Source organism: Ictidomys tridecemlineatus, chromosome 4 (genome assembly GCF_052094955.1).
Source record: "Ictidomys tridecemlineatus isolate mIctTri1 chromosome 4, mIctTri1.hap1, whole genome shotgun sequence".
Lineage (NCBI taxonomy): Eukaryota > Metazoa > Chordata > Mammalia > Rodentia > Sciuridae > Ictidomys > Ictidomys tridecemlineatus.
The window spans coordinates 99,161,948-99,167,362 of record NC_135480.1 but is presented as its reverse complement, the minus strand read 5'-3'; positions in this window follow the sequence as shown (position 1 = coordinate 99,167,362).

Sequence of the window (5,415 nt, the reverse complement as noted above, 5' to 3'; positions counted from 1 at the left end):
TGAAAACTTCTTTTTCAAATAAGTAACAGTCACTGGTTCAAGGGATTAGGATCTGGATACTTCGAGGGGCCATTATTTAGCCTAACACAGTGCCCTTCAGGGTTTTGATGGAGGAAAAAGGAAGAAAGGTAGGAAAGAAACTTTTCATCTGAACTGACGTCATTTCCAAATTTAATGTCCAGATTTTTCAAAGTTTACAACTCAGAATGATAAGACAGTAACATTATGAGGTCTATTGATGTTGTTTGGAGATATAATTGTGATTATTTTGAAATTTGGTTGTATTTACCATGAATTACATTCTATAAGATCTTTTGATTTTGTTAGTATAAGGGATCTAAGTTGGTTCTTGATGTAATTATATTGGAACAATAAGGAATTATTTAATAGGATTTTAATAGATTTGCCTAGCTCTTCTCCTCTACATATTAGATGCTTCTCATATATGGGGTTTCAGACATTTTTAACATTGTTAACTTTTTGCAGGTCTTGCCTCTTTAATTCAACTATATGTTCTTTGAGAGAAGAGATCATGTCTTGCATAGCTTTTATTTTTCTTAGTGCCTATCATATTATATTGGTCAATAAATATTTGTTTGACTGATTAATTTTAAAATGCCCAAGAAAAAAATTGTAAAGGAAGATGAAGGCCGGTCCATTCAACTTTTGAGCTTCATGGAGAGCGATATTAGGGAAAAAAAAATGTCTTAAACCTTAGGGGAAATATTGATGCTTCTCTCTCTTATTCCATACTTCTCAGCTCTGATTAAAGTGTATACACCCTTGTCAGGATGCATCTCCAACTAACCAAGGAAAAATAGTAATACAGTTTTTGAATACAGATCCTATCTGTATTATTTATTTTATCCAGTGAAGTAGTTTCACAATCTGGATCCCCTCAGCAAAAATTCAAATAACGTCCCCTTAACCTTTTTAGGATCAAAATAAGCCGATTTCAAATTTTTCTGCCAGAAAGGGCCTTTTGTATGATATGCCTGTCAATGAAGAAATAAAAGAAAGTGTTTCTAAAAAAAATAGATTATGCATTTAAGGCAAGTTAGCATGTTTCCTGGCACATAGTGTTTTGCAAATACTAATTTCCTCCTGTTCTTCTTCTTTTTTTTCCCTTAATAAACAAACTTAATAGTCAACAGAATGAGCAAGTATCATCCAGAAAAATGATAACTCCTTCAAGAGCAGAGGGTTTAACTGAAATGCAAAGTGTTTGTAAATAATGTATGATATGGGGTTTTAGAGATTTAAAAAGACATCCTATAAAACCTCTGAAATAAAAAGGATGGTTGTTAGTGAGTAGGGGGCTATGGTAATAGTCTTCCCACTGTGACTTCTAAGTGTTCTCTGAGTGTCCTTTCAGTGATTCTGCCTTTGGGGACTTTGCGGTGAATGTAGGGTGATACCCCAAGCTCATGTCTTTCCAGGGAGAGAGTGAGTTTTGTCTTTTTCTGTGTGTTTATTTGCAATGCCTTTCACAGTAGAGGAGCAATCTTTTGAAAATGATGAGAATATGGAATTGGCCATTGTAACCTGATTCAGCAAACCAGTTCCATTTGGGTGATTTTTAGCCTGCCTCTGAGAAACAGAAATGGGCAGGTTGGAGTCTCCCCAGACCCCAGATAATTGAGTTGAGCTAGTGTTGTGTACTGGATGGTTGTGCATTAACTGTAGCCCTCTTGCCCTCTGCAAAGCCTATCTCTTTTCTCAATTATTCAAAATAAATCAATGATATCATAAAAGAGGTGGGGGGAGAAAACACCAGAAATAACCACCCTTCTGTTTCTATATGGAAAACAGAGTCTAAACTTCAGTGATTTTAAAGTCAATTTTAGTGAGGGGAGAAAGCCCATCTATGTGGCTCGGCAAATTAATTTTGAACATTTGAAGATAAAAAGGCTGAGTTCCTTGGAACTGGCTTTAAAAGTCACAATCCATGGCAATCTGAGGAGTTCACTGACTAGGGGGCTCTTCTGTTTATTCCAAACACCCCTTCATCATTGGTTTTGAAAGAATTCGGCTTTCTGTAAAGCACTGCCAATTGGGAAAAGAATCAGATAATGAAGAAGTGATGCGCCTTCAGGTCCTCAATAGGATTTCTTCTAAATCAAAAGACTTTGTTTTATTAGTGCATTTGGTGGAGGAGGGGGAAAGGAGGGGTTTTTTTTCCTTTTTTTCTTTTTTTATCTTCATAACAAAACACATATTGAATAAAAGCCCCTGGATGAGCCACAATGCAAACCCAGAGGGTAGAAGAGATAATTTTGTAAATTGTAAATCAGAAATTCTATTTGCGATAGATGCTGAACACATGTAATTTAGCAGCATAACATTGTTTCTCTGAATATAAGAGTGATGGATGCCTTGTAGTTTGAGAAGAGGGGATGGAGTCATTTAAATATCTAGTACAATGTTCCCAGGTTCTCTCCCAGGATATCTCCCAGGACATCAAACATTAGCTTCCTTGGGAGATGTTTTAGGAGAAAGATATTGACTCATTGTCACTGCCTGGAGATGGAGGGCTGGACAAATGACCTGGGAATGCCCCTTGGGTTTGTTCCACAATCAGATAGGTATGGAAGCCGAGCAAGTAGGTGGTATCTGGTGTTAAGATGTTGTGCCTCACAAAATACCTCTTTAGGAGACTAATATGACAGAGACCTTACCAACTTGGATTTTCTAACCTTTTCCAAGTTCGAAATGACTTCATGAAATTTTCTTCTCCTTCACATTAGCAAGCAAAATGCACTGCTCAAGTTGGCTGTATGAACTGAGAAACTAGGTAATTGACTCTGGTGGGAGGACATGAGTGGATGGCATAGCAGAATAAGATCAATCCAGAGTCCCATGGAGTAGCTCTCTAAGAAGAGTAAGTTAGCTCTAGGGTCCTGATCCTCAATTTCTGTTTCTCATCCTGGTGTTGCGAGCAGAGCTGTATACTTTCCCCACTGACAATGCTATTTCCAGGCCAAAGCTGATTCAGACAAGAGAAACACTTCAGATGAAAGATAAATAACAATTACTAGAAATCATAAGGGCTTTTTTTTTTGTAATTGAAGTCACGAACTATACTAATTGCTTCTGAAACTATATGCTATTTACTGCATTTTATTAACTGCATTGTAGAGCGTAGGTCCCTTCTGAGTATTGGCATCTTGTAGATATATTGAGATTTTTGCATAAATGTGTTATTCATCACAGACCAAGCCACATAAATAAAATATATAGAGAAATATTAGTACTGTAACGAAAGTCTTAGAGAAATAGCTTAGCAAGTGACAATGCTGTCAGAGAACATGAAAGACTGAAATTAAGCCTTGCTTTTCTTCAAAACACGATCTTTAAACAAACTGAACTTCAGTTCTTCACAGTCTGGGGACAGGTAAAAAAGATATTCAAAGTACCACATGGAATTCCTGCTGGCTGATAGAAAGGCATCCTTGGAGAGTTGAAATAACTTTTAAAAGAGAAAAAAAAAACTATTTAAATCTGCAAAAGAGTAAGATGATTATTCCTCTTCTGGAACCCTTTTGACAAACCCCTACATTTTCAAAGAGTTACATGGGATTTAGCCAGACATTGACTTCAATGTGAGCTGCATTGCTAAACTACATGCAGTCCTTTGGAAATTTAGGGTTTGGTGTTTGTTATAAGTCAGACAATGGTTTGATTTAAGTTGACAGAGTTTGAAGAATGAACAAACATGGGCACTTTGTTGCAAAAATACAAATCTCTAAGTAGTACACTACTCAGCCAGGGATAACCAGAAAGAAGAAAAAATAAACATCCTATTTAAAATGAAGTTAGGAAATTTGAGTGTCATTTGAAACCATAAGGACAAATGTGAATACTCGGACAGGGCCATCATGATACCCCAAGGATGGGTTTTTGAGAATATCCTCCTAAAAACTTTTCCCTCTTTGGTACTGCATGATACATTACCAAGATAATTTCTATTCAGAACTTGTCCTGTTTACAACCCATATTACAAAAAGTTATATTACCATTGTCATCTCTTAGCAGCATGAACGATACAATCTCATATTCATAATATGGCTATTTTATATTGCAGCTTTATGAAAATCTATAGATATCAATGTCTGCTTTTAATGGATCTTGCTGAAATCCTGCTGCCTGGGAAGTTGTGCTGTACTGTTATGGAATTATCACAGAGCCTCATCTGACAATTATGATATCATATCAGGAAAATACGACTTTTAAAATATAGTAGAAAACTTTTGCAGCATCATGACCAATCATATTTTAGTTCAGAAATAAAAACTAAGGTCTATACGTGATAATTAGTTGAGTTACTTGAGTTGCAACAATCCCTCTATCCCACCCAAGGCTGTCTGTCAGTGTCAGTGAAATTGAATGTCAAATCGAAAAACTCTAAAGCTATTTCTCCATATTAGAAAATCACTAGCAAATCACATCTTCCTGCCCTACTGGCAAAGATAAGCAAAATTAGCATCTACCCCTCTCCTGGTTTTGTCAAACTGTTTACATGGATGTGAGACTGGTCACATACTGGACCTCAGCATAAGGGGATTTTTATCTCTAATGCCAACATCCAATTATCTTTGACCTCTTTATAGCAATTGGTATGGTTAATTACTGACCCTTCCTTCTTTAGCTTCTTTGTTCTTTTTTTTCTTTCCCTATGCTCATGTCCCTTCATCTAGAGCTCCATCTACTCCTTAAATACCTGTATGATGGTTAGAGGTACTCCTGGCTTGTTTTTAAAAAGTCCTTCATAACGACCTTTCTGGGTGAGTTCCCCTCCCCCTCTGTTCTTCAAGTCCATGGCTTTAATTTTTACCCATGTACTCTTCATTCCAGCACACTTTCCTGAGGTCTAATTACCATTTTAGATGATTTATTGCCTGGCTAAATATTTCATAGACATTTCAAAATAAACTTGTCCCCAAATGAAATTATTATGTTCTTCCCAGTGTTCATCCCCTAAACAAACAATAAACAATTAAACAAGTCTGTTTCATACCTGTGTCCCTACCTGAAGCAATGATACCAACACCCACTGCAATACTGAAAGTACAAATCTGGGATTCATTTTTTCTTGAATATAAATCTGGTCATGCGATTCTATTAGTTCCATGGTTTCTCATTACCTAAAGTAAACTGTCAAAACTTCTTGTGTGTCAATCAAGGCATTCCCTGGTCTCTGTATATATTTTCTAGCTTCCTTTCTTGCCACTTGTCCTCTAGCGATCTGTGATCCATTCTACTTGCAACTTCAGTCATTATATTTGTAACATAAGCTTTTAGCACCTTATAAATGAACTTCCTCTCTTGTCACACCTTCCCTTTGCGCTAGCATATCTCTGTCTGCCCTGTGGAGTCTTCCTCAACTTCTAAGACTCAGCTGAAGAACATTCTCCC